This window comes from Peromyscus maniculatus, chromosome 23, assembly GCF_049852395.1.
Source record: "Peromyscus maniculatus bairdii isolate BWxNUB_F1_BW_parent chromosome 23, HU_Pman_BW_mat_3.1, whole genome shotgun sequence".
NCBI classification, from domain to species: Eukaryota; Metazoa; Chordata; class Mammalia; order Rodentia; family Cricetidae; genus Peromyscus; species Peromyscus maniculatus.
In genome coordinates this window covers 35,942,502-35,963,416 of record NC_134874.1, presented here as the reverse complement: position 1 = coordinate 35,963,416, position 20,915 = coordinate 35,942,502, and positions in this window count along the sequence as shown.

Genomic DNA, 20,915 nt, shown 5'->3' with positions numbered 1-20,915 from the left:
CATGAAGTGAACAAGCACATTAGGGAAGATCCACTGGGCAGTTACAATGTATGGGAATGGTGAAGGATTATGGGGTTTTGTCGGAACAATGATGAGTCACATAGGAAATGATGCAAAATACATTCCAAACATCATGGTATTAGCAGAGGGGTTATCAGCCATTGAAAGGTATGACTGAAACTACCTAAGGACTGGGCATCCCCAGGTGAGCTTTCAGTCACCAAGAACAAATACTTACAAGAAGAGTCATGTCCCAGTCCTGTACTCAAGGTAGAGGAAAGAGGACTGGCTAGTGAGAGGGCAGGAACTCAGAAACCTTAAGGGTCTCTGACATGTGGCAATACTTGGTGGCTCCTGCCCTGCTAGTGGTTGTTATTTAAAATGTGAGACTCTCTAGCTCTGGCCAGGGGACTTTACTCTCCCGATTATTAGTGACACACACCAAAAGAAATCCAGTGTGGGTGAAGTGCAGGGCTGGAACTGAAACCTCTTTAGTTCCTCTGTGCTTCCTTCCCACTCAGAGTGAAAGCAGAGGGCCCTCAACAGAGCAGCTTTAGCCTTGACCATCCCTGGCTCTCTGTCAAACTAACCATGGAAAATGCTCAACTCTGGGTCTGCGCTTGAAGAACTCAGAGGACCAGGATAGGCCCATTGCTTCTCAGAAACTCTCCCCTCCTGAGCCCTACTCCTGAAAGGATCAGCTGAAGCCTTCCTCTTTCAGGAAGCTCCCCTTCCCTTTCCCAGGACTCACTGTGCTTTCCCCAGGACCATTTTTTTCTTGATGAGTGACATTGAGACTGAAGGCCATCTTCCTTCTGACTCCTCTGATCTCCCTTTGCTCGCCATCCTGTCTCCTAAGAATCCTGTTCAGTCTAGTCAGCATGTCTGTAGGTGAAACACGAGACACTGCACAAATGCCCCAATGACAGTTGGTGTTGCCACAACACTGGTGACATCACATGGAATGCCAGGGCTCTCCAGGAGACAGTAGAATGTCCATGTGCTGATGTCACATGGTATAGCTATTTCATCCCTGCTTCATACCTCACCCAAAAGTGACTGGAAACCAAGGTGCCATTTCCATGAACCTCTGTGGTCACAATGGAAGCCTTTAGGTAGATCCTCCTTCCAAAGTCAGAAAGCTAGCTTTCTGCTTCATTATAAACTTTATCTAAGTGGGCCGGGCGGAGGTGGCACACGCCTTTAATCCCAGCACTCGGGAGACAGAGGCAGGCAGATCTCTGTGAATTCGAGGCCAGCCTTGACTACCAAGTGAGTTCCAGGAAAAGGCCCAAAGCTACATAGAGAAACCCTGTCTCGAAAAATCAAAAAAAAAAAGAAACTTTATCTAAGTGAAGTTGCCTTTCATATATTTCCTTTTTTCCCTAAATATTCTGTTTATATTTCCATACCTTAAACCATTTTATCTTAGACCCCATATAAAGTTTATTTATATTCAAATCTTATTTAGCTTTAATGTTCCATATTTTTATATCTTAAACTACTTCCCCAGGTCGAATACAGAATGTATTCAATCTTTCATGACATGCTTAAGCCTTTAAATTTTTGTAAACATATTACATCTTAAAATACCTTTTTTTCTGTTTAATTCATTGAGTTATCCTCTGCTTGAAATTTGATCCAGTTTTTTCTTATCTTAGCCAATAATAATTTTTAACCAATTCCCTTAAATGATGGCTAGTATTTGTAACCATGCACAGAATGTAGCATGATCAAGCATGCCCCACCTCACTGTAATAATGCAACTAGTCCATTGTAAAGGATGAGGGCACCATCATGTTGTGCCACAATACACATATGCTTGTTTTCATACAACACACACAATTATGTGCCCACATTCATACATTTAAGATAATGTGTTTATCTACACAATTGCATGTACACACATACACACACACACACACACATACACACACACACACAAATATACTTTGAAATTGAATTAAATGTACAATAAATTGGCATAACAAAAAATCAAAAAGAAACAACTTTGTTGTATTGGCATGCATGTGTATGGTATGCATAGCTATGAGTATAGTTATATTCATGATTTATAAGTATCTATATGGTATACATATTGTGTAGAACCATATCTAACTGCATATACATGTGTATATAAATATAAAGATAAACTGAAATACCAACTCCCAGACACCAGTCAAGGAGGCAGCAGAACTTTCCAAGTGCCCGGATTGCTGTGTTGGCTCTTTGCTGCCTCAAATATGAGTGCCTGTTATATTTTTTTTGGAAAGGCATCATTTTTTAATTCACAACTGAGGCACTGTATTTGTATTTGCCTTATTAGAAAATATGCAACATGTAACTTTCAAAAAGCAGAAATATGAGAAATAAACTTTGCTATCAGTATCTAGAAATGAATATCAAAACTTCCTTCAATGCATTTTTCTATACCTGCATATCATTTCAGTAATTTAATATTAATCCTATATTTTAATTTTTTCTGTATTTAATTTTTTCTCCCCTGAATAATGCAGTGTTCAATATATATACTTCATGAGGTATCATTCTCCATGATGGTAGTGGCCACTACTGTCTCTATTTAAAGCATCTTCTAGTTGCCTAGAAGTCGAGTTGTTAATTTCTTCATGTACTCATTTATGGTTCTGTGTAGGCTTAGGAAACATTTATTACACTAGGCTTTGGAGACACAGAAGTAACTAGGGTGAGTAGCATGGGAAGGAGATGGTGGGGGTGGGCTGTCTGCATGTGTTGGGAAAGTTCTATTTAAATGGGTGAAAGATCACATCTGAGGTAATAGGAGGCAAAAAGGCAGAACACAAAGAGAAAGGTATTTCTGACTCTGCACGCTGCTACTCAGTCTTCCCCACTGCATGACACATGGCTGTCCCAGATTTCCACTTAGCAAGGTGAATTGATTGACCTGGGCTTGCTCTGCAGTGATGTATGTCTACATAGAGGATACTGGTCTAAAAGCATTTGTAACAAATACACCTAAGTGTACAAACCCTTTCAAGGTATTCTGCATCTGAGCTGGTTTATGTAAGAGATCCATGCCCAAAGGGTGGTCCAAAAGTAAAATTCTTTTTTGAGTCCATTGTTCTCTGTGACTATGTTGGATACATACTGTCTTAGTTAGGGTTTCTATTGCTGTGAAGGGACACAGTGACCACAGCAACAATTATAAAGAAAACATTGAATCAGGAGGCTTACAGTTTCAGAGGTGTAGTCCATTATGATCATGGCAGGACATGGAGGCATGCAGGCAGACATGTTCCTGGAGAAGGAGCTCCAACTTGATCCCACAGGCAACAAAAAGTTTTCTGAGACACTAGGCATGGCATGAGCATAAGAGATCTCAACAACCCCCTCCCCCACAGTGACATACATCCTCCAACAAGGCCACACTCTCTCCAACAAAGCCACACCTCCTAATAGTGCCACTCCCTGTAAGCTTATGGGAGCTTCTTATATTCAAATTAACAAACCTCCAAGATATCTTTAAAAGGCATAATAAAACAATATTTTGGTGGTGCTAATAGAAGATGTTTTGGAGAGGAGAGCACTTTTTTTTAAAATGGATAGTCTTATCGTTTGGTTCTACCTATCTTAGGTTCCTTGATAGAGACTCCACAACAAAACAGAGATTAACCAGAGAAAAGCATGAACACTCACCTAGTACAAACTATCACAGTGCACGTCTTCCTAAGGATCAAGCCCCCCCCAAATGCTTAGACCTGAGATCATTTTTCAAGATTATTTTGGTTCAGAATTAGCTGTCATTACATAAAATATCCTTTGCTTAAGAAGTAATCCTCAAATGTGCGTATTTTCAAGTAATATTAATTGAATATGCAATTATACAATTAAAAGTCAGTTATTTTAAATGTACATTAATAGCAACATTTTGGACTTCACTTAATCAGTATCAAATTATTTAATCATAAAAGCATATAGTATTGATGCCCAGCCACTGAGTGAGCAAGGAAGATCAGAGAAGATGAACACAGCATCATCAGCTGCCATCCATCCCCACCTCACTGTCCTGTGCCCTGGGGAGTATCTAACCATGAACCTGGACCCCCGTGTACCCAACCAGGCACCAGGCTCATTTAGAGAGGTCCCTCTTAGACCCAACTTAATGAGCTTCCAGCTATCAGGGGGAAGGATGGAAAGAGGTAACTCTCACTCAAAATGTTGATATGTGTGAGGGTATAAGAGTAGCTGTTACCCCTGTACATACCTGCATGTCTTAGAAAAGGACACATTGCCTGGTCTATGCCAGCCCTAGCCAGCCTTTCAAGCCTCAAAGCCAAGAACAAAGTCAAGGACATCAATGTCTCACTAGTGCCTAAAGTCTCAATAGGATAAGCAAGCAAACAGGAGTAGTCCACCCCCAAGAGTCCCCATGCCTCTACCAAATGGCAGTCACCACAAGCTTCACAGACTCCTGCCAAAAACTGTCCCAAGTGACACCCAGCAGCCCCATAATACTCCTTAGTTTTGAAGTGGGGTACCATCCCAGGCACTGGTCAGAGTGACCCATGGAGCCCATGGAGATGGTGAAAGGGCATCAGTGCTGCTGTGGTGATGATCTCAAGAGAAATTACTGACCCTGCAGGTAGCTAGAGACCAGGACAAGTCTACCAAAGAAAGGGAGTCTTCCAAACACTCATCTGGTCTCAAATCAGGCTTCTGTTCCCAAATTCTACAATGTATATGGACAGAAGAGCACATGGCCCCAGAACTGATAGGCCCTTACTCTAGATTTCGTTATGGTCCTGAACCTTAGGGTGGGCTATAGCCTTCATGTCCACCAGAGTTCCTTCCTTACCATGGAATGATGCCTTTATGTATCCCCCATATTTCCCAAAACCCCTACCCTTCACAACTGGGGCGTCTTCCCTGATATTCACCTCCTGGTGAGCCCAGTCATTTCAACCATGTGGCATGGCATTGGGCCCTGGGTATAATTAATGACTGTGTTCATATTATGTTCTGTGCATGTCATTTTGCATCAACTTTTCAGTAATTCTTGTTTTAAAAGTATTTAGTGGTTGAAATATATAAGGTAATTCATCTAACTGGAATGTTTTTCATTAAGTCTTTGAGACTTTGTTATTCTAAAATGCGCAGTAACCATGAAGGATATTTAACTTATGAAGTACCTTGGAAATTTTGACCCTTGTAAGAATGTTGCATTTGGTTAAGTATGTGGTGATTGTTGTAACTGTTTAAATGCTGAAACCTGAACTGTTCCCAGGGGCCTCCAGAGCACTACTGGTGAACAATAGCCTTAGACCTGAGAAGTGCACTAGGAACACAGGACAGACTCTCAAAGGCACAATGCCAAGAAGAACATGCCATTTCATTGACTCATTCTGGAACCTTCCTGGTGCTTTTTCATTTTCACTGGTGGTTTCCAGTGAACTCACTTACCTGCATGGCAGAGTAACTTCACTTTTGCCTTTTCGCATGAATTACTCTGGACCAGCAGTTTCTGCAAGCTAGACACACAGCAAACCTCTTCCCACCAAGAATTCTTACTCAGCTGGGCGGTGGTGGCGCACGCCTTTAATCCGAGCCCTCGGGAGGCAGAGGCAGGCAGATCTCTGTGAGTTCGAGGCCAGCCTGGACTACCAAGTGAGTCCCAGGAAAAGCGCAAATCTACACAGAGAAACCCTGTCTCAAAAAAACCAAGAGAGAGAGAGAGAGAGAGAGAGAGAGAGAGAGAGAGAGAGAGAGAAAAGAATTCTTACTCAAGGTGAGCTCTTATTGAGTATTGAGAGTATCATTCATTTGAAACAAAATTTTGCAGAAAATTTTCACAATGCCCCTTAATATTAAAATATTTCTCTAACTTTCAGAACCACAAGAAAACCCTCTAAGGCAGAAAGCCATGAGTCGATCATGAAAAGTACCAGGGAAGGGCCAATGAGATGGGTAACTGGGTGGAAGGAAGGAGCTGACTCCTCCTAATTTGTTCATTGACCTTCATATGAACAGAATGACAAAATGGCATGGCGTGTATTCTATTTTCATTCTCTCTCTATCGTATGTATGTATGTATTTCTCTGTCTCTAAATGAGTAAATAGATAAATGTTATTTCTTTAAACACCAATAGGAAGATTTCCATACAATCATCATATGAAATAATTAATTTTTAAAAAATGAAAAAGATTGCATGCAGCTCACAACTGTTTGTAACTCTAGTTCCAGAGGTTATGACACCCTCCCACAGGCATACATGAAGACAAAACACTAATGTACAAAAAATACTGAATAAACAATTAAATATTTGTAGGATCTAGTGGGGTCAGGAGCCCCAAAAGCATCCCACAGAACTAAATAACCTAGGCTCATAATGACTCAGAGACTGAACCACCAACCAGGGAGCATGCATGGGACTGACCTATGTCCTCTGTATGTATTTTACAGTGAGACTCCTAACAGTGGGAGCAGGACTTGTCTCTAATGCCTGCTTCTGGGACCCATTCCTCCTACTGAATTGCTCCGTCCAGCCTCAATGTAAGAAGTCATGCCTAGTCTCACCACAACATGATACAACATGGCAGGCAGATATGCGCAGGAGGCCTGTCCATTTCTGAAGAGAAAAAAGAGAAGGAGGAATGGATGGGGAGCAGGAAGAGTGGAGGTTGGGGGAGGGACTGAGAGGAGAGGATGGAGGGGAAATTTTGGTTAGGATGTAAAAACAAAAATAAACAAATAGATAAAAACATTCATTCCAAAAGAGGGAGAATATTGATTATCATATTTAAATTTGAGATACTAAATGCATGTACCTCAAGGTACATTGCCACTTATTCTAATTTTATAAAGGGTTTTCATTTGTACATAATAGTTAGATAATATTAGGCATACTTTTGAGCTGGTCTAATACTTAATGTGGTTGCAATGTACTTGGAATATTTATATCATGTTTAGGCATTGTTATGACCTGGTTATTGTTTTACATTTGGAAATTAATCATGTTATAAAAAGATATAATTTTGTATCAAGTTGACAAGGGTGCAATTGTGATAGCTATTTTTGTTTGCCAAATTTATTACATATGGAATTAACTAAAACCCCAAAGTGGAAGGGCACACCTGTGAAGTATTTTTGCTTAATTAGAAAAGAGAATATCCACATGTAATCCTGATTTTTGCAGTATGAAGAATTCCTTTAATCTGAATATTGATGGGGAAAGAAATGCCTTTCCCTCAGATGTTTTGAGCCAAAAAACCTCACCTATAATCTCAGCCAGGCCTTGTACTGGAAGCCTATATAAAGAAATGGAAGAAGGGGGCTTTTGCTCTTTAGCTGCTTGCTCTCACCTTGCTAGCAAGTCCATTCCTTCACTGGCATTGGAGCCAACTGCTTTGGGATTCCAGACTATACTGCTGATGGGCTGAGACATCAAGCATAGTGGACTGAACAACTACTGCATTCAAGGACTTTGCCATTTTAGCCAGCCAATGTTCCATTAGCTGGACCACAGCCTCAAAGTCATTCTAAAATATATCTTTTTGTATATATAGAAATTAATTCTGGGCCGGGCGGTGGTGGCGCACGCCTTTAATCCCAGCACTTGGGAGGCAGAGGCAGGCGGATCTCTGTGAGTTCGAGGCCAGCCTGGGCTACCAAGTGAGCTCCAGGAAAGGCACAAAGCTACACAAGAGAAACCCTGTCTCGAAAAACCAAAAAAAAAAAAAAAAAAAAGAAATTAATTCTGTGAGAAGTTACCCCATTACCCCATAAAACCCTGACCAGTGCACCAGACAGGTATAGAACTTTTAGAGTAGTTTAGGCCTGACAACAGCCTTATCTCAGTTCTAAATTCCACATGGTCACATTCCATTAACCTGTTTTGCAGATGATGCTTTGATGCTAGCCTACAAGTTTTCTATAGCTTCTGGGCAAGAAAGAAAAATAACACGAGTCTGAAATTTCTCAAATAAAACACAGTAATCTAATTAAACAAGTAATTATATGATATGGAGAGATTCTAGCTTAAGTGAGGAGTGAAAAACCAGATGTCTTAGCTTCTGTGGGCCAAGACCTGGCACCCCCTCCCACGTGCATGAAGACCAGAGGACACAAGGTTCTTTTCACCCTTGATGAGACGGCTCCAGTCTGGACACCCATGTGATAACTTCCTTTCCACATGAACTCTCTGACTCACTGTCAGTCTCAGGAGTCAGATCTATTCCAGAGGAGCTTCACAAGAGTCAATCAGTCATCTGGAAGAACTTTCTCAATATAATCTGAGATCTGCTGTGGTAAAAGAGCAGCATCAACCACCTCTCTCCTGTGTTTAGTCTTGTACAGAATCAATCTGCACCAGAGACATGGGGCCCCTGATGCAGGCTCCATCCACTTGACCTTGTCAAGAGGTTCCTACCAACAATGCTTATCTGGATCATCAAGAGGGACCTCACCCCGTTTGCACCCCAGGACAGTCTTCTCAATTCTGTATTTCATCACACAGTCTTAATATGTGTTGCCAACCTAGAAGAGATCTAGCAAATCTGTGCCAGTCTGACAGTCAGTGATACTGGGGCAGGATCTTGAACCTATGAGAGCCCTGCATGGATGTGTGGCAACCTAAGACAGTTAGTATGCTTGTCCCAACAGGTTTCAAGAAATATTGATTGGGAGTGATCCAATCCACCTAAGACAGCACACATGGCTGGGAAGAAAAGGTCAATTGCAGGGACTGGAGAGATGGCTCATCCATGAAGAGCACTCAATGCTGTCTCAGAAGACACACAGGACAGCTAACAAACCTCTTTAACCTAAATCCCAGGTGGAATCTGCGCTTACCTGGCCTCTGTGGGAGTTGCATGTACATGGTGGCCAAACACCCTTAAGTATAAAGAAAAGCACCACAAAATATCCCAACATGTCTTGCAGGAAATTATCTCTTCTTCCTGGTTATCATTCATGTTAATTTCAATAAAACCAGAGGCAGATTGCTTGTCATTTTCTGATTTCTTTTATACAATTTTAATGAATGTTCTTATTTACTGAGAGGCCTAGAACAATATACTTGTGTTTTCTTTGAATCTGGTCTACATGATGATTTCGTGAGTTTGTGTGTACAGTGTATCACATTTTACTGGCAGCTAAATATATGACGTCAATGATACAATACATCTACTTTTTCTATTATGTAGTGGGTATCCATGGAGTAGGCTATTCATTCCACATCCAAGGTGTCATCCCCCTGTATAGCCCTGACACCCATGGCTGGGAAATACTTGTGCAGCTCAAGATTCCTGGAACTAACTGAGATAAATCCAAGCCTGTGAGTTCTGGGATTACAGAGTGTGAAACTTCATCTGACTAAAGAAGAGTCTCAGAGTGAAATTTGAAATTGGATTTTATTCATAAAAATACATTCATTTTACTCACTGGGGGCTTTCAAAAACAGCATTCCTTATATACAATGTATAGCCTTAGCAAACCTTTAAAACAGTGACAAAAATAAAAGAAATAACAACAATTAACAAAACCTTAAACCAAAAAGAAGAAAACCAAAATCTAAAACATAAATATCCCAACATATAACCAAAAAATTAAGCAAATTTCAGGATCCGTTGGAATTTCATTATGGGAGAGCAAATGAGGTGAGGAACTGTCTTATTCTCTGCAGTGAATTATCTTCAGCAACACTAGCACATGACATGGCGTCAACTTCAGCACTGCACCAGAGAGAATCTTATGCTTTTGGGTGTGGTCTGTCTGGATGGCAGTGTGATGTTCACACAGTCTTCCTTGTCAGATTTCTATTACATATGAAGTCAGCTTGTCAAAGCCCTTGATTTTAAGTCGACAGAAGAACTCTTGCTCACTCACATGTCCTCTTTCATGTTATTTTGCCCTTCACTGGGGCCATGTGCTGATGGATGTCACGGGTCTTAGTAATCTGTGATATGTCCTCTGAATCTCAGACTATTTCTGATACAGTCTTTTGTCTGGGAATAGTGAGTCAATGGATGTAGATAAGACTGTGGCTGGATGGCCTGATGGTAGGTTGATATTTGCCTCACTAGTGAGTTCATAGCTGAAAATAGGTGGTATTTTCTGAGGAGGCTGTGAACCTGGAGTGTAGAATGTCATGCCTTCAAGGTATCTCTGGCTTCTCCCAGCCTTCTCAGTTTTCCTAAGAGGTGCTGTCAGGAGAAATTGGTAAAGAAAATAGGATTTAGAAACAGTTTTGCTGTGCCACTGGCAAGAAAATTCAGGGCCTATTCATCCCTAGTAAACAAAAGTTAAGAAAGAAAACACACCCCATGAACACCCTGGCTGCTGGGGATGGGACTCAATGGTGGCTTACTTGCCTGGAACATAGTGTTTCTGCCCCAGCAGCTCCATCTGTAGGAGGCTCTCTTCCTGGGCTGTGGTCTGCTACAGTTCCTGCTGGAGGTTTTCACCTAGGGGAGGAAGGCAGCTGGGGCACAAGCCTGGTGGGACCTGCCATGTTAGCTTTTGAGCCCCCACCAGCTCTAGTCAGCTAGACAATCGAGCATGACCTTTCAGCTGAGTTCATTCCCTGCTTCCCCAAGGGAAAAGGGTCGGAGAGCACCTAGGCAGAATTTTTTTCTCAGCTTTTAAAAACTGCTAGCCGGGCGGTGGTGGCGCACGCCTTTAATCCCAGCACTTGGGAGGCAGAGGCAAGCGGATCTCTGTGAGTTCGAAACCAGCCTGGGTTACCAAGTGAGTTCCAGGAAAGGCGCAAAGCTACACAGAGAAACCCTGTATCGAAAAACCAAAAAAAAAAAAAAAAACTGCTAGAAGTTGAAATGGTAAATTCACACTGTGCTGGATTAAAAAAAAATAAAAACAGCATATTTCTCCAACAGTCCAAAGACATCATTTTGAAGAAATATCAGTATGTCAAGGTCTGAGGAACAGTTCAGGAAAGATATCCCTGTCTTTGATTAGATCCAGGTGAATGTGAACCTCCTGGAAAACTCTATGCCTGCCCTCTAGTGGAGCCTACACAGCAATGCAGAGAAGGCTCTGGTTATTCCTACAGCTCAGAACCCTGCATGGGATTAACTTGTCAGATCCTACTCGGTTTATGACCAGAGTAAATCTTCACATGAGAAACTGATAAACACCGCAGAGAGTCTGCAGTCACCAGGAGTGTGCTGTATGCAAATCTGCAAAGGGTGGACACTTCTCTCTAAACGTGATGTTCCTGATGGAAAAGATGCAGGAGGACACACTTTCCTTCACGATCAATGAATCTCCTTTCCAGGTTTCTGGCTGCTGTGAGAATATTTGTGGGGAGATCTAATCTAAGAGATGAGATACTCAGAGCATACTAGAGGTCTCAGAAGGGAAGAAGGGGACACAATCCCCATAAGACCAAGGAGAAGCATATTGTTTCCTGGTCATAATTCATGTTGACTGAGCCAGCAAGGACACTCGAAGGGGTTCTTTCCATCAGGGACTGAAGATTTTCCTCAAGTCTTTGATGTTCCTGTTCATTGGAAGATTGTGTTTTTAGGAGAGGTTATCCTCACCATGTACATAAACATGGATGCGCTCTCTCTGTCACTCTCTGTCTCTCTCTTTCTGTCTCTGTCTCTGTCTCTGTCTCTCTCTCGCTCTTGCTCTCACTCTCACTCTCTCTCTCCAGCACACACATTTATATGCATGCACACATATAAGCACACTACATTCCATCCACACTTAGTTTCCCAGCAAACACTAATGTAAGAAGAGATCACCTGGGATACTATGGAGAACAAAGTTACCTTTCATTAACATACACCCTCTCTACCCATATTCCTGCCCAGAGGTAGGAAACACAGGATGCTCTGAGAACAGGGATGTGGAGAAGATTGTGTACTTTTACTTGGTTTTGATAAATTTTCAGGTTATTTTTAGTTTATATGTGCAGATTTTCAGCCTGCCCATGTGTCTGTGTGATACTTGCATGCCTTGTGACCTGGGAGAAGAACTCAGTGGGCAGATAAGTCAATGTCTTGCTTGCCTTGAAAACCTGTACACAGACAGGTGAACACCAGGGTTCCATGATCCGTAACCTAAGCTCTCCTAGCAAGTTTCCCAGTCTGTGCATTGAAGGCTTAGTTCCCCAGCACAGGACCACTGATTGGCAGTGGACCAGTCCTTTGCTCTCACTCAGTGCTTCCCAGTGCCTCCGAGGAGGGCAGCTTCCTCCAAAAGAAGCTCTCTGTACCACAGGTTGCCTCAATTTAGGCCCAAAGGAATGACCTCAGAAAACTAGAAAATCTCTCCAATCAGGAGTCTATAGTAACCTTTCCTCCAAGTAAGATGATTGTGTCAGTTATTTCTTTAAGTAACATAAGGTTGACTAACTCACGGCCAAATGATTGCATATATTATTCCATATTTAACAATATCCCATGGACCACATTGTATGTTTGCACTCATGAATGATGGGTATCTGAATCGTTTCTAGCTGGGGTGTTCTCAAGAGTCCTGCTGTATCCCTGTTGTCCCCTATTCTCTGTGGACACCACTTTCCATTCTGGAATCAATGCTCCACCTGAAGACTGCAGTTCCACTTTCTGAGTAAGTATACATAGCCTCTCACAGGACTGCACCTTTTTACACTATTCGCAATGTCTGAGAGTTCTCATTTCTCCCAACTCTCCATCAGGCTGATTTTAACTCAGTATGAAGCAGTTTGGAATAAAAGCAGTTTCTGAGTGCTGCAGACACAACATGGAGTGGGTACTTGAGAGTATGGTGAGCCTAAGCGGTGCCCTGAGACAGCCTCACCTCACACCTCAGCATAGCTGTGGGACTTCTGCTGGGCTGGGATGTAACCACAAGACCCTCTGAAGTTCAGAATTTCTCAGAGAATAAAATCCATGCCATGCTCCAAGGACCAGGTTAACTGAACCAAGGTTAGGCAAAGGTGAAAGGAAAATGGCAGCAGGCGATGAGGAGAAAAACAAAACAGGATGCAGGGAAGTCATCAGTGGTCAGCAACCTTTAACCCAGAGTAGAGAAGGATTCAAACCCTCAGGCAGCCTTTCCTGCCTCTCAGTATCCTCTTTCTCACCGTCACGGACCCCATTACTTTGTTTTTCTCCAGAGAATTTCTTTGCAGAAAAATGATTCTGCCTCTACAAATACATGAAAAACTTTAGTTTACATCAGTTATGTGGCCTTTGGTTGTAGTTAGCTGTGTGGACATGCAGAAGGATGGGCAGCTTCTGTTCTTTGACTGAGGCAAACTGGTACTAACTAGATTAGGCACAGTACTTTCGCATTGAAATCCATCTCCATCATTCTTAAAGATGTTCTATTGTTCCATGAGAGAGGGAACATACACATAGAGTCTCAAACACACATTCTCATTCCCCAAAGATGCACATAAAACACACACACACACACACACACACACACACACACACACACACACACACACACACACACACACTTTTCTTGAATCCAGAAAGGCAAGGGAGAAGACAAGAATGTTGCAGCACCTTTTCTATTCCAGGGGGAGGTAGTGGGTCCTCCCTGCTGTCTACAAGCCTCTTCTGCCCTGGCCTGAACTTATTTCCCTTTCCAGGGAAGTTCTTATCACCAGACTCACTGATCATACAGATAAGTAACAGCCTCTGTACAACTGAGTTGGACCACACAGGACCACTTGTCAGAGGAAAAGGGCAGGACATGAAGCCTCCTGTTAGATTTAAGTTGACCCATCATTATCTCCTCACTAAACTTACCTAACTCCTTCACAGAGCACATTGACAGCACCAGAGAATGGAACTCACCAATTGTCATTACCCAACAACTTTTGACCAGATTACAGTTCACATTATATGAAAACAGCTTCAGGTCAGTCAGTGGAAGGCTACTTAGATCATCCACAGCACTTTTCTAAAATGCAGCACTCCATTCAACTATCAGTTGGAATTTCTCCTTAGACACAGACACATACACGATAGAGTGAGCATCAAAATGTCAGGTTCCATGTTGTGAAGCCTGTAGACAAACCAGACCTTTCCTGGGAAGTTACCTCTATGCCGTGAAAGAAAAGAAGTCTACTTTTTATATTAAAAATAGCTCCATTGTTTGATTTCTGTTATTATTACAAGACACATTAATTCCAAAGCAATAAAAATGTTTAAAAATTAAGAGAAACCAAGAAGTCAGTTCTCTTTCTGACCAAATGAACCATTTAGCAACAATATGAGGCAGAAAAAGACAGGACGCTCTACTGTAAAGAGACAGGAAATCCAAAGATCTATGGCTATCCAGCTTAGCCAGAACAGAAATTTTTAGGTTCAGTGAGAGACTCGGCCTGAAGGGAGTAAGGGAGAAAGCAACAGAGGACACTCGATGTCATAATCAGACCTTCCAAAACACCCACAGATGTATGTGCACTGAGACAGGCATACTCACACACAGACAAACACCCTTCAAATCATCAGTGATCAGAATGCAGTGAGGAGGACATCACAATGGATGAGGATGACATTACCAGTTGGATTAAGACTCCTCACACTAGCTGTTATAATTGAGTCCCACAATTCTGCATCATTATGGACTAAAAGTACCTGGGGAAGCATGCTGTGTTTCTGCAGGCTATATTGATGCAGTTGGCTCAAATCTGCCACAGTGATCCCCGCCTGTCATAAGATCTTGCCACATCCCTGGTCGTCCAGTAAGCTTCTGAATGTAAGATCCAGGATGGGAAAACTAGCCAATGCCACTCACAGCAAACAGTACTAACAAAGTGTTTAGTTTCTGTCACTGTGAACCAAGAGCTTGGCCAGGTAAAGAGAACACCATGGCAGTCTGGGAACAAGGGGGTAAAATGCCACATGCCACCCAAAAAGATGTCTATGAGCCCCAGTCATTTTGCTTTCTCAGGGGGCTTTCCTCCTTCCATGCTTTGTCTGCCTCTGATCTCCCATGACTCCTGCCAAGCAAACGAGACCCAGACCCTTGACCTGACTCACTCAGATCTCTGTGGCTCCATCATAGCATGGATCCTCCCATACTGACATACAGGTGAGTGGTATGTGATTGACCAGTCTCCCTCAATGGACTGTGGCTTCCAGCAGAGCAGTAGGGTTCACTTGTTCTAAGAGGTTAACTCCCCAAAAGACTTGTGAATGATCACAGAAGTGAACTATTGGATGGGGTACGTCAGTGGGGTAAGTGAGTAGATGGTTGGTTACATGTGTGTATGTGTGTATGGTAAGACAGGTGGGCCCTGCTGCTTCAACCTACCTGCAGCTGCCTTGTCCAGAGGTCATAGATCTTCTCATGGGCCTCTTCACAATGCCTCTTTGCCTCCTCACAGGACTCTTGTAGTAAAATCTGCTCCCCTGTAGCTTTTTCTTGTCCTCTAGCAACATTCTCACTTTTTCCTTCAGCTGAGTCTGTTCACTCAGGTGCTGACTGTAGAGGGTGCTGAAATATCACCAAAAATGATGAGCTCCACCTCCATCTGCCAATCCTGACACCCAATACCATGATTCCTGCAAGGTCCCATGTCCCCATTCCCAACAACCCTGCACTGGAACCCACATTAGCCATGGTAGCATCACTGTGGTGCAGGCCAAAGCCAGAGAATAGCCAAATTCCCGAAAGATTTACACTACTTCTGAAGACCCTGAAAGCAAAAGGGATGCATGTACCTCTGAAGACTGGATCTGCTACCTCCTGAACACATACCCTGGTACTTAACTCTTCACAGTATTGGGAAAACATGAGCAGGTAGAGGGAAACCATAGTCTGAGGGAGACAGAAGACCCATCAGGAATAGTTTCCATCCATGTGTCCCATAGAAACCAGCTCTCTAAGCTCCTGCCAGAGCCATAGAAACCATGGTGCAAACCATGTTTTCTGTCTAGAAGTTCTGGAAGCTGACAGGAAAATGTTGGGAGGGGCTCTCAGACTCTTAACACTTAGGAGAACTCAGTCTAGGAGGCACAAGTCCAAGAGCTTATCGATAAGGCAGGCTGCTTGCTAAGAGGTAAACAGACTAGAACCACAGCCCTCTCTTTGGTTTAAAGGTGGAGAAGGGAAGAAGATGCTGTGGGATGTCTTTCTGTATGTCATGAATATGTATTGCTCCCATTGGTTAATAAATAAGGTGCTTTGTCCTATGGCAAGGCAGGAAAGTTCTGGCAGGAAAGTCCAGGAGAGACAGAGAAGAAAGGCGGAGGTGTAAGAGATGCCAGCTGCCACCCAAGGAGCAACATGCCAGCAGCCTGGCAATGCAGCAGCCATGTGGGAAAACACAGATGAATAGAATTTGGTTAATTTAAGATGATAGAGCTAGCTAGCCTGAAACTTAAGCCATTGGCCATAGAGTTTGTAAGTAATGTGTGCCTCTGTGTGTTTATTTGGGTCATTTTGCTGCAGAAGGCACCTGGGATAGATTCATCCTGACAGCAGTGTCAGGCAGGACTGGAGAAACTTCAGACAACAAGAAGCTGTCCCTAGCAAGTTCTGGGGTCCACCCAAGTCAGGCACTCATCGGTAGGTTTTTGTCTTCTCACTCAGCTCCATGCACTTGTACAAGGCCTCACTAATCTCCTTGGGTAATTTCTTTACATCTGACATATCCTCCTTATGCTCTGTGTTCTGCATCTCATTCACCAAATTCAGCCTGTGGTAGGGCATAGCCCCAGGAGCAAAGAACCCTATGAACACAGGCCTCAGGGACCCCATGAATTAAGGTTGTATTTTGCACTACCCAAGTCTACTGGATGTCACATCCTGAATCCTATGTACTGGGAACTCCTGATGTGCATTAGACTTGCTACCCTGCCCCAGGGCCAGGAAAGGCTGGGTGTCAACAGGGAGGGAGACAGGGATCCATGAGCTCCCTCAGTAGGCCTGGAGAGGTAGAGTAGCTCTCCTAGAAGGTCCACAGGTGTGGGCCTACCTGAAATCTGTGATGACATTTCCACTCTCGTGAGAACAGAAATATTTTGTATTTACAATGATATCCAAAACTCATCATAAGTATTGCCATGGAGGAGGCACTCCATGAGCATGGCTTTATCAACTCACAATGGGATTCCAATGAGGCACCAGGGTGAGTACAAAGACTGAGAACATTGATGCTCAAAGTGGAGCTCCCTGGTCTCAGCACTTATAGCACCTGAAATCTTTGAATCAGGCATATCCTCAGGTCTACTATCAATCTCCAACTTACAAGATCTGAAGACACACACACACACACACACACACACACAATACACATACACACACACACACAGTGTAAGGGAGCCTCTCAGAGACAGTACAGAACACACTGAGACACCAAATACTCAGCACAAAGAGATGCATTCCCAGCAGGGCAAGCATGGCATTGGGAGCCACCTCTGAGTCAGGCAAAGGCAGATAACACACAGCAGGCTTTTTTCAGCATTGGAATTTTAAATAGAAAGGTTAAGTCTGTGCTAGGGTGAGTTGCTGAGATCTGATTGGACCGGTTGGCAAGTGTACCTGAGTAATGAATTTTGATTGCTGGACTTTGGTGTTCAGTATCAAGAATGAGTCAGTGTCCACAAAAGGGAATGAACTTTGGGGACTAAATTTAGGAATGTAATCTAATGATTAAGGGAGAGGGTGGTGAAAAGGGCAAAACCTGCCACTGCCATGTTTGTGATATTTGAGCCCTAATAGGGCAATTCACATGCACACAAACCCATACACAGTTAGGATGTCAGAGAAATGCAGGTGGGTGGCATTGTCTCACAGATTAAGGAACAAGACCAGAGAGGAGCTGGGATGGACTCCAGGTCTTCCATTCACACACAGATGGAGCAAGAAGGATCACCAGGCCTTTCAATCTGCTCCCAGAACAACAAGCAAAAATAAGTGTCTTGTCAAATACAGAGACTTGGGTTAAACTCAGAGCACTCAGCATCTCCTACAAGTCAACACCTGTCAAGGCCTCTTGAAATGCATGTTGTGATCTTACACCCTACTGCCTGTCTCATAGCTTGGCATAAGCTATGAAGATCATGTGGAGTCCCAAGAGGAGGCCTGTGGAAGAGGAAAAGCATGGAACCCAGTGAAACCCTTAAAGATCAGAACAGCTCTCCTTAAGCTGGGCCTCATAAGCCATGTTTCTGTCTCCAATTATTATGGCTAGATATATGCCTCAGCCCTTACTGAAGCCCCCCCGGTCATGAAAGACATAAGCAAGGCTGGCCATGTTGTTTTGAAATTGTCATCTCATATCTGATGTGATGCAAGAAAGTCCAGGAGTTCATGACATAAGCAAGGCTGGCCATGTTGTTTTGAAATTGTCATCTCATATCTGATGTGATGCAAGAAAGTCCAGGAGTACCTAGTGGTTTTCACCTCCCAGCCCTGATAACCTTTTCAAAGGGAAAATCAACCAAGATGAAGTCTTAATTCTGAACATTTATGCCCCAAATACAAGAACACCCACATATGTAAAAAAAAACATTACTAAAGGTTAAATCGCACATCAAGCCCCACACATTAATAGTGGGAGATTTCAACACCCCAACTTACCACTGGGTGAATATGCTAGATTGAAACCTAACAGAGAAATAAGGGTTCTAACAGATTATGACTCAAATGGACTTAATAGATATATACAGAACATTTCACTTAAACACAAAAGAATATATCTTCTTCTCAGCACCCCAGGGAACCTTCTCTGTAATCAAACACATGATTTATCACAAAGCAAATCTGAATGGATTGAAAAAATTGGAATAGACTCCTGTATCCTATTGGACCACCACGGCACATAGTTAGATTTCAACAACAACAACATTTACAGAAAGCTTATAGAAACTGGACAGTGCCCAAGTGAATCACCAATGAGTCAAAGAAGAAATAAAGAAAGAAATTAAGATTTCCTAGAATTCAATGAAAATGATAGTACTTCATACCCAAACTTATGGAACACTATGAAAGCAGGGCTAAGAGGAAAATTCATAGCTCTAAATGCCCACATAAAGAAGATGGAGAAATCTAACACTCATGACTTAATAGCACATCTGAAAGCTCTAGAACAAAAAGAAGCAAACTTCACCCAGAAGGCATTGATTCCAGGAAATAATCAAATTGAGGGCTAAAATCAATGACATAGAAACAAAGAGAAAGATACAATAAATAAAACAAAGAGTTGGTTCTTTGAAAAAATCAAGAAGATAGATAAGCCCTTATCCAAATTAACCAAAAGGCAGAAAGAGAGCATCTAAATCAACAAAATCAGAAATGAAAAGGGAAACATAACAACAGACAATGAGGAAATCCAGAGAATCACCAGGTCATACTTCAAACACCTGTACTCCACAAAAATTGGAAAATCTGAAAGAAATGGAAATAGGTACCATATACCAAAGTTAAATCAAGACCAGATAAACAATTTAAATGGGCCAATAACCCCTTAAGGAAATAGAAACAGTCATTAAAATCTCCAACCAATCACAGTCCAGGACCAGATAGTTTCAGCACAGAATTCTACCAGAATTTCAAAGAAGGGCTAATTCCAATATTCTTCAAATTGTTCTATACAGTAGAAACAGAAGGAACATTACCAAACACTTTTTATGAGGCTACAGTTGTTCTGAAACCCAAACTACACAAAAATGCAACAAAGAAAAAGAATTACAGACCAATCTCCCTCATGACATTGATGCAAAATACTGAATATAATATTGGCAAACCAAATCCAAGAACACATCAATACAATTGTTCACCATGACCAAGTAGGCTTCACCCCAGGGATGCAAGGATGATTCAACATACAAAAATTTGTCCATGTAATACACCACATAAACAAACTGAAAGAAAAAAAAAACCATATGATCATCTCAGATGCCAAAAAAGCCTTTGACAAAATGTAACATCTCTTCATGATAAAGGTCTTGGAGAGATCAGGAATAAAAGGAACATACCTAAACATAATAAAGGCATTTTACAACAAGCTGACCTCCAAGATCAAATTAAATGGAGAGAAACTCAAAGTGATTGCACTAAAATCAGGAACAAGACAAAACTGTTATCTCTCCCCATATTTATTCAATATAGTACTTGAAGTTCTAGCTAGAGCAATAAGACAACAAAAGGAGACCAAACGGATAGAGATTGGAAAGGAAAAAGTCAAATTTTCACTATTTGCAGGTGATATGATAGTGTACATAAGTGACCCCAAAAATTCTACCAGGGAATTCCTACAGCTGTACACTTTTTCAGCAATGTGGCAGAATACAAGAATAACTCAAATATATCTGAAAGAATACTAAGCAGCCATACTATGAACTATCTATCTAAAAATACCTATAATAGATGTTACTTTGGATATAAATATACAAATGCAGTTTAAATGGAAAACCTACAACCATCACTTTAAGAAAATAGGCTAATGTTAAACAAAAATATCATTATACCCTCATATAAATATAGTTTCTCCCTCACCAAAGAAAAATTTCTTTGCAACAATTTGTGGGAGAAAACCATAACTAATCAAATGGTAGAATTCTGGAGCCTAGTCATGTCTGATACATCTACAAAACAATTCCCATATCTAAGGCTCAGAGAACATGCAGAATAGGGGGCTAAAAGACTGTGAAAGGCAGAGGATCAGAGTTTTTTTTTTTTTTTTTTTTTTTTTTTTTTTTTTTTTTTTGCTGAGATTGTGTATCCCAATATCAGGAGCTAAACTCTTATGTCTTACCAATGTGATGCATAAACATAAACTGAACAAGGAAAATGCTAATAGACATTACAAAGTAGTTCAGGAAGAGACTTTAAGGCCCAAACCTCACACACAAAAAAACTACATTGAATGAATAAAGGCTGAAAGTGGGAAAAATAGTCTTCCCTTGGAAAAAGCACACATATCAGTTATCCAATACCAAATGGTAAGCACTGAAAACATACA